Here is a 10,642-nt window from a genome sequence, read left to right on the forward strand (position 1 = left end):
AATTTTGACTTTTCCATAATTTTGACACATGCTATACCCTTTGCTAATTTTGCCATTAATGGGATTTTTCCATAATTTTGACACATGCTATACCCTTTACTAAATTTGCCATAATTTTGACTTTTCCATAATTTTGACACATGCTATACCCTTTGCTAAATTGGCCATAATTTTGACTTTTCCATAATTTTGACACATGCTATACCCTTTGCTAAATTTGCCATATTTTTGACTTTTCCATAATTTTGACTTTTCCATAATTTTGACACATTCTATACCCTTTACTAAATTTGCCATAATTTTGACTTTTCCATAATTTTGACACATGCTATACCCTTTGCTAAATTTGCCATAATTTTGACTTTTCCATAATTTTGACACATGCTATACCCTTTGCTAAATTGGCCATAATTTGACTTTTCCATAATTTTGACACATGCTATACCCTTTGCTAATTTTGCCATAATTTCAACTTTGTCCTCATTTTGACACATGCTATACCCTTTGCTAAATTTGCCATAATTTTGACTTTTCCATAATTTTGACTTTTCCATAATTTTGACACATGATATACCCTTTGCTAAATTGTCCATAATTTTGACTTTTCCATAATTTTGACACATGCTATACCCTTTGCTAAATTGGCCATAATTTGACTTTTCCATAATTTTGACACATGCTATCCCCTTTGCTAAATTGGCCATAATTTTGACTTTTCCATAATTTTGACACATGCTATACACTTTGCTAAATTGGCCATAATTTGACTTTTCCATAATTTTGACACATGCTATACCCTTTGCTAAAATGGCCATAATTTTGCCTTTTCCATAATTTTGACACATGCTATACCCTTTGCTAAATTTGCCATAATTTTGACTTTTCCAAAATTTTGACACATGCTATACCCTTTACTAAATTGGCCATAATTTTGACTTTTCCATAATTTTGACACATGCTATACCCTTTGCTAAATTTGCCATAATTTTGACTTTTCCATAATTTTGACACATGCTATACCCTTTGCTAAATTGGCCATAATTTTGACTTTTCCATAATTTTGACACATGCTATACCCTTTGCTAAATTGGCCATAATTTTGACTTTTCCATAATTTTGACACATGCTATACCCTTTGCTAATTTTGCCATAATTTGGACTTTTCCATACTTTTGACACAAGCTATACCCTTTGCTAAATTGGCCATAATTTTGACTTTTCCATAATTTTGACACATGCTACACCCTTTGCTAAATTGACCATAATTTTGACTTTTCCATAATTTTGACACATGCTATACCCTTTACTAAATTGGCCATAATTTTGACTTTTCCATAATTTTGACACATGCTATACCCTTTGCTAATTTTGCCATAATTTGGACTTTTCCATAATTTTGACACATGCTATACCCTTTGCCAAATTGGCCATCATTTTGACTTTTCCATAATTTTGACACATGTTATACCCTTTGCTAAATTGGCCATAATTTTGACTTTTCCATAATTTTGACACATGCTAAACCCTTTGCTAATTTTGCCATAATTTGGACTTTTCCATAATTTTGACACATGCTATACCCTTTGCTAAACTGGCCATAATTTTGACTTTTCCATAATTTTGACACATGCTATACCCTTTGCTAAATTGGCCATAATTTTGACTTTTCCATAATTTTGACACATGCTATACCCTTTGCTAATTTTGCCATAATTTTGACTTTTCCATAATTTTGACACATGCTATACCCTTTACTAAATTTGCCATAATTTTGACTTTTCCATAATTTTGACACATGCTATACCCTTTGCTAAATTGGCCATAATTTTGACTTTTCCATAATTTTGACACATGCTATACCCTTTGCTAAATTGGCCATAATTTTGTCTTTTCCATAATATTGACACATGCTATACCCTTTGCTAATTTTGCCATAATTTGGACTTTTCCATAATTTTGACACATGCTATACCCTTTGCTAAATTGGCCATAATTTGGACTTTTCCATAATTTTGACACATGCTATACCCTTTGCTAAATTGGCCATAATTTTGACTTTTCCATAATTTTGACACATGCTATACCCTTTGCTAATTTTGCCATAATTTGGACTTTTCCATAATTTTGACACAAGCTATACCCTTTGCTAAATTGGCCATAATTTTGACTTTTTCATAATTTTGACACATGCTACACCCTTTGCTAAATTTGCCATAATTTTGACTTTTCCATAATTTTGACACATGCTATACCCTTTACTAAATTGGCCATAATTTTGACTTTTCCATAATTTTGACACATGCTATACCCTTTGCTAATTTTGCCATAATTTGGACTTTTCCATAATTTTGACACATGCTATACCCTTTACTAAATTTGCCATAATTTTGACTTTTCCATAATTTTTACACATGCTATACCCTTTGCTAAATTGGCCATAATTTTGACTTTTCCATAATTTTGACACATTCTATACCCTTTGCTAAATTGGCCATAATTTTGACTTTTCCATAATATTGACACATGCTATACCCTTTGCTAATTTTGCCATAATTTGGACTTTTCCATAATTTTGACACATGCTATACCCTTTGCTAAATTGGCCATAATTTGGACTTTTCCATAATTTTGACACATGCTATACCCTTTGCTAAATTGGCCATAATTTTGACTTTTCCATAATTTTGACACATGCTATACCCTTTGCTAATTTTGCCATAATTTGGACTTTTCCATATTTTTGACACAAGCTATACCCTTTGCTTAATTGGCCATAATTTTGACTTTTCCATAATTTTGACACATGCTACACCCTTTGCTAAATTGGCCATAATTTTGACTTTTCCATAATTTTGACACATGCTATACCCTTTACTAAATTGGCCATAATTTTGACTTTTCCATAATTTTGACACATGCTATACACTTTACTAAATTGGCCATAATTTTGACTTTTCCATAATTTTGACACATGCTATACGCTTTGCTAAATTGGCCATAATTTTGACTTTTCCATAATTTTGACACATGCTATACCCTTTACTAAATTGGCCATAATTTTGACTTTTCCATAATTTTGACACATGCTATACCCTTTGCTAAATTGGCCATAATTTTGACTTTTCCATAATTTTGACACATGCTATACCCTTTGCTAAATTGGCCATAATTTTGACTTTTCCATAATTTTGACACATGCTATACCCTTTGCTAAATTGGCCATAATTTTGACTTTTCCATAATTTTGACACATGCTATACCCTTTGCTAAATTTGCCATAATTTTGACTTTTCCATAATTTTGACACATGCTATACCCTTTACTAAATTGGCCATAATTCTGACTTTTCCATAATTTTGACACATGCTATACCCTTTGCTAAATTGGCCATAATTTTGACTTTTCCATAATTTTGACACATGCTATACCCTTTGCTAAATTTGCCATAATTTCAACTTTGTCCTCATTTTGACACATGCTATACCCTTTGCTAAATTTGCCATAATTTTGACTTTTCCATAATTTTGACACATGCTATACCCTTTGCTAAATTGGCCATAATTTCAACTTTGTCCTCATTTTGACACATGCTATACCCTTTGCTAAATTTGCCATAATTTTGACTTTTCCATAATTTTGACACATGCTATACCCTTTGCTAAATTGGCCATAATTTGACTTTTCCATAATTTTGACACATGCTATACCCTTTGCTAAATTGGCCATAATTTGACTTTTCCATAATTTTGACACATGCTAAACCCTTTGCTAAATTGGCCATAATTTTGACTTTTCCATAATTTTTACACATGCTATACCCTTTACTAAATTTGCCATAATTTTGACTTTTCCATAATTTTTACACATGCTATACCCTTTGCTAAATTGGCCATAATTTTGACTTTTCCATAATTTTGACACATGCTATACCCTTTACTAAATTTGCCATAATTTTGACTTTTCCATAATTTTGACACATGCTATACCCTTTGCTAAATTTGCCATATTTTTGACTTTTCCATAATTTTGACTTTTCCATAATTTTGACACATGCTATACCCTTTACTAAATTTGCCATACCCTACACGACGCTCTTCCGATCTTGAACATGCTATACCCTTTCCTAATTGGCCATAATTTTGACTTTTCCATAATTTTGACACATGCTATACCCTTTGCTAAATTGGCCAAAATTTTGACTTTTCCATAATTTTGACACATGCTATACCCTTTGCTAAATTTGCCATATTTTTGACTTTTCCATAATTTTGACACATGCTATACCCTTTGCTAAATTGGCCAAAATTTTGACTTTTCCATAATTTTGACACATGCTATACCCTTTGCTAAATTTGCCATATTTTTGACTTTTCCATAATTTTGACACATGCTATACCCTTTGCTAAATTGGCCAAAATTTTGACTTTTCCATAATTTTGACACATGCTATACCCTTTGCTAAATTGGCCAAAATTTTGACTTTTCCATAATTTTGACACATGCTATACCCTTTGCTAAATTTGCCATAATTTAGACTTTTCCATAATTTTGACACATGCTATACCCTTTGCTAAATTGGCCATAATTTGACTTTTCCATAATTTTGACACATGCTAAACCCTTTGCTAAATTGGCCATAATTTTGACTTTTCCATAATTTTGACACATGCTATACCCTTTACTAAATTTGCCATAATTTTGACTTTTCCATAATTTTTACACATGCTATACCCTTTGCTAAATTGGCCATAATTTTGACTTTTCCATAATTTTGACACATGCTATACCCTTTACTAAATTTGCCATAATTTTGACTTTTCCATAATTTTGACACATGCTATACCCTTTGCTAAATTTGCCATATTTTTGACTTTTCCATAATTTTGACTTTTCCATAATTTTGACACATGCTATACCCTTTACTAAATTTGCCATAATTTTGACTTTTCCATAATTTTGACACATGCTATACCCTTTGCTAAATTTGCCATATTTTTGACTTTTCCATAATTTTGACACATGCTATACCCTTTGCTAAATTGGCCAAAATTTTGACTTTTCCATAATTTTGACACATGCTATACCCTTTGCTAAATTTGCCATATTTTTGACTTTTCCATAATTTTGACACATGCTATACCCTTTGCTAAATTGGCCAAAATTTTGACTTTTCCATAATTTTGACACATGCTATACCCTTTGCTAAATTTGCCATATTTTTGACTTTTCCATAATTTTGACACATGCTATACCCTTTGCTAAATTGGCCAAAATTTTGACTTTTCCATAATTTTGACACATGCTATACCCTTTGCTAAATTGGCCAAAATTTTGACTTTTCCATAATTTTGACACATGCTATACCCTTTGCTAAATTTGCCATAATTTAGACTTTTCCATAATTTTGACACATGCTATACCCTTTGCTAAATTTGCCATAATTTTGACTTTTCCATAATTTTGACACATGCTATACCCTTTGTTAAATTTGCCATAATTTTGACTTTTCCATAATTTTGACACATGCTATACCCTTTGCTAATTTTGCCATTAATGGGATTTTTCCATAATTTTGACACATGCTATACCCTTTACTAAATTTGCCATAATTTTGACTTTTCCATAATTTTGACACATGCTATACCCTTTGCTAAATTGGCCATAATTTTGACTTTTCCATAATTTTGACACATGCTATACCCTTTGCTAAATTTGCCATATTTTTGACTTTTCCATAATTTTGACTTTTCCATAATTTTGACACATTCTATACCCTTTACTAAATTTGCCATAATTTTGACTTTTCCATAATTTTGACACATGCTATACCCTTTGCTAAATTTGCCATAATTTTGACTTTTCCATAATTTTGACACATGCTATACCCTTTGCTAAATTGGCCATAATTTGACTTTTCCATAATTTTGACACATGCTATACCCTTTGCTAATTTTGCCATAATTTCAACTTTGTCCTCATTTTGACACATGCTATACCCTTTGCTAAATTTGCCATAATTTTGACTTTTCCATAATTTTGACTTTTCCATAATTTTGACACATGATATACCCTTTGCTAAATTGTCCATAATTTTGACTTTTCCATAATTTTGACACATGCTATACCCTTTGCTAAATTGGCCATAATTTGACTTTTCCATAATTTTGACACATGCTATCCCCTTTGCTAAATTGGCCATAATTTTGACTTTTCCATAATTTTGACACATGCTATACACTTTGCTAAATTGGCCATAATTTGACTTTTCCATAATTTTGACACATGCTATACCCTTTGCTAAAATGGCCATAATTTTGCCTTTTCCATAATTTTGACACATGCTATACCCTTTGCTAAATTTGCCATAATTTTGACTTTTCCAAAATTTTGACACATGCTATACCCTTTACTAAATTGGCCATAATTTTGACTTTTCCATAATTTTGACACATGCTATACCCTTTGCTAAATTTGCCATAATTTTGACTTTTCCATAATTTTGACACATGCTATACCCTTTGCTAAATTGGCCATAATTTTGACTTTTCCATAATTTTGACACATGCTATACCCTTTGCTAAATTGGCCATAATTTTGACTTTTCCATAATTTTGACACATGCTATACCCTTTGCTAATTTTGCCATAATTTGGACTTTTCCATACTTTTGACACAAGCTATACCCTTTGCTAAATTGGCCATAATTTTGACTTTTCCATAATTTTGACACATGCTACACCCTTTGCTAAATTGGCCATAATTTTGACTTTTCCATAATTTTGACACATGCTATACCCTTTACTAAATTGGCCATAATTTTGACTTTTCCATAATTTTGACACATGCTATACCCTTTACTAAATTGGCCATAATTTTGACTTTTCCATAATTTTGACACATGCTATACGCTTTGCTAAATTGGCCATAATTTTGACTTTTCCATAATTTTGACACATGCTATACCCTTTACTAAATTGGCCATAATTTTGACTTTTCCATAATTTTGACACATGCTATACCCTTTGCTAAATTGGCCATAATTTTGACTTTTCCATAATTTTGACACATGCTATACCCTTTGCTAAATTGGCCATAATTTTGACTTTTCCATAATTTTGACACATGCTATACCCTTTGCTAAATTTGCCATAATTTTGACTTTTTCCATAATTTTGACACATGCTATACCCTTTGCTAAATTTGCCATAATTTTGACTTTTCCATAATTTTGACACATGCTATACCCTTTACTAAATTGGCCATAATTTTGACTTTTCCATAATTTTGACACATGCTATACCCTTTGCTAAATTGGCCATAATTTTGACTTTTCCATAATTTTGACACATGCTATACCCTTTGCTAAATTTGCCATAATTTCAACTTTGTCCTCATTTTGACACATGCTATACCCTTTGCTAAATTTGCCATAATTTTGACTTTTCCATAATTTTGACACATGCTATACCCTTTGCTAAATTGGCCATAATTTCAACTTTGTCCTCATTTTGACACATGCTATACCCTTTGCTAAATTTGCCATAATTTTGACTTTTCCATAATTTTGACACATGCTATACCCTTTACTAAATTGGCCATAATTTTGACTTTTCCATAATTTTGACACATGCTATACCCTTTGCTAAATTGGCCATAATTTTGACTTTTCCATAATTTTGACACATGCTATACCCTTTGCTAAATTTGCCATAATTTCAACTTTGTCCTCATTTTGACACATGCTATACCCTTTGCTAAATTGGCCATAATTTTGACTTTTCCATAATTTTGACACATGCTATACCCTTTACTAAATTTGCCATAATTTTGACTTTTCCATAATTTTGACACATGCTATACCCTTTGCTAAATTGGCCATAATTTTGACTTTTCCATAATTTTGACACATGCTATACCCTTTGCTAAATTGGCCATAATTTTGACTTTTCCATAATATTGACACATGCTATACCCTTTGCTAAATTGGCCATAATTTTGACTTTTCCATAATTTTGACTTTTCCATAATTTTGACACATGCTATACCCTTTACTAAATTTGCCATAATTTTGACTTTTCCATAATTTTGACACATGCTATACCCTTTACTAAATTGGCCATAATTTTGACTTTTCCATAATTTTGACACATGCTATACCCTTTGCTAAATTGGCCATAATTTTGACTTTTCCATAATTTTGACACATGCTATACCCTTTGCTAAATTGGCCATAATTTTGACTTTTCCATAATTTTGACACATGCTATACCCTTTGCTAAATTTGCCATAATTTTGACTTTTCCAAAATTTTGACACATGCTATACCCTTTACTAAATTGGCCATAATTTTGACTTTTCCATAATTTTGACACATGCTATACCCTTTGCTAAATTTGCCATAATTTTGACTTTTCCATAATTTTGACACATGCTATACCCTTTGCTAAATTGGCCATAATTTTGACTTTTCCATAATTTTGACACATGCTATACCCTTTACTAAATTGGTCATAATTTTGACTTTTCCATAATTTTGACACATGCTATACCCTTTGCTAAATTTGCCATATTTTTGACTTTTCCATAATTTTGACACATGCTATACCCTTTGCTAAATTGGCCATAATTTTGACTTTTCCATAATTTTGACACATGCTATACCCTTTGCTAAATTTGCCATAATTTTGACTTTTCCATAATTTTGACACATGCTATACCCTTTGCTAAATTGGCCATAATTTTGACTTTTCCATAATTTTGACACATGCTATACCCTTTGCTAAATTTGCCATAATTTTGACTTTTCCATAATTTTGACACATGCTATACCCTTTGTTAAATTTGCCATAATTTTGACTTTTCCATAATTTTGACACATGCTATACCCTTTGCTAATTTTGCCATAATTGGGACTTTTCCATAATTTTGACACATGCTATACCCTTTACTAAATTTGCCATAATTTTGACTTTTCCATAATTTTGACACATGCTATACCCTTTGCTAAATTGGCCATAATTTTGACCTTTCCATAATTTTGACACATGCTATACCCTTTGCTAAATTGGCCATAATTTTGACTTTTCCATAATTTTGACACATGCTATACCCTTTACTAAATTGGCCATAATTTTGACTTTTCCATAATTTTGACACATGCTATACCCTTTGCTAAATTGGCCATAATTTTGACTTTTCCATAATTTTGACACATGCTATACCCTTTGCTAAATTGGCCATAATTTTGACTTTTCCATAATTTTGACACATGCTATTCCCTCTGCTAAATTTGCCATAATTTTGACTTTTCCATAATTTTGACACATGCTATACCCTTTGCTAAATTTGCCATAATTTTGACTTTTCCATAATTTTGACACATGCTATACCCTTTACTAAATTGGCCATAATTTTGACTTTTCCATAATTTTGACACATGCTATACCCTTTACTAAATTTGCCATAATTTTGACACATGCTATACCCTTTGCTAAATTGGCCATAATTTTGACTTTTCCATAATTTAGACACATGCTATACCCTTTGCTAAATTGGCCATAATTTTTACTTTTTATGCCATGATTTCAACTTTGTCCTCTTTTTGACACATGCTATACCCTTTACTAAATTGGCCATAATTTTGACTTTTCCATAATTTTGACACATGTTATACCCTTTGCTAAATTGGCCATACTTTTGACTTTTCCATAATTTTGACACATGCTATACCCTTTACTAAGTTTGCCATCATTTTGACTTTTCCATAATTTTGACACATGCTATACCCTTTACTAAATGTTCCATAATTTTGACTTTTCCATAATTTTGACACATGCTATACCCTTTGCTAAATTGGCCATAATTTTGACTTTTCCATAATTTTGACACATGCTATACCCTTTGTTAAATTTTCCATAATTTTGACTTTTCCATAATTTTGACACATGCTATACCCTTTACTAAGTTTGCCATCATTTTGACTTTTCCATAATTTTGACACATGCTATACCCTTTACTAAATGTTCCATAATTTTGACTTTTCCATAATTTTGACACATGCTATACCCTTTGCTAAACTCCTAAAGGGTATAGCATGTGTCAAAATGAGGACAAAGTTGAAATTTTGGCATAAAAAGTAAAAATTATGGCAGCATTGTCATTTCAATTTACTGTCATAATTTTGGTTTGTGTGACATGAGCTGACATCATCTGTTGTCATCATAATTCAGATAATGTGTTATTGTAAGTGCAGGTGATTGTGTTCGTGTAACATGTTTTTTTAGTGACTTGACTCAGCTGTGTGTGTGTGTGTGTGTGTGTCTCATAGGACCAGAGACGAGCAGCTTAAACGCCTGTCAGCACCAGAAGTCTCTTCATGAGCGAATGGACAGCATAGAGAAGGTGACACACACACACGTTGATCTGCCATGTGTGTCTCTTTAATGCAGAGACTCTTCTCATGTGTTTGTAGTTTAAATATAATGATGCTTTAAAAGTTAACGGCCAAACGTGTCATTACAAAAATTCTCAATACTGTTGCATATGAAATATAATGTGGATGACACTGAATAAATATATTTTTTGTTAGGTTAAATACTGATAGTTGGTCACTCAAACCCCTTTTTCTTCTCTATTTAACTGT

This window comes from Pseudorasbora parva, chromosome 17 (genome assembly GCF_024679245.1).
Source record: "Pseudorasbora parva isolate DD20220531a chromosome 17, ASM2467924v1, whole genome shotgun sequence".
In the NCBI taxonomy this organism is placed as follows: domain Eukaryota; kingdom Metazoa; phylum Chordata; class Actinopteri; order Cypriniformes; family Gobionidae; genus Pseudorasbora; species Pseudorasbora parva.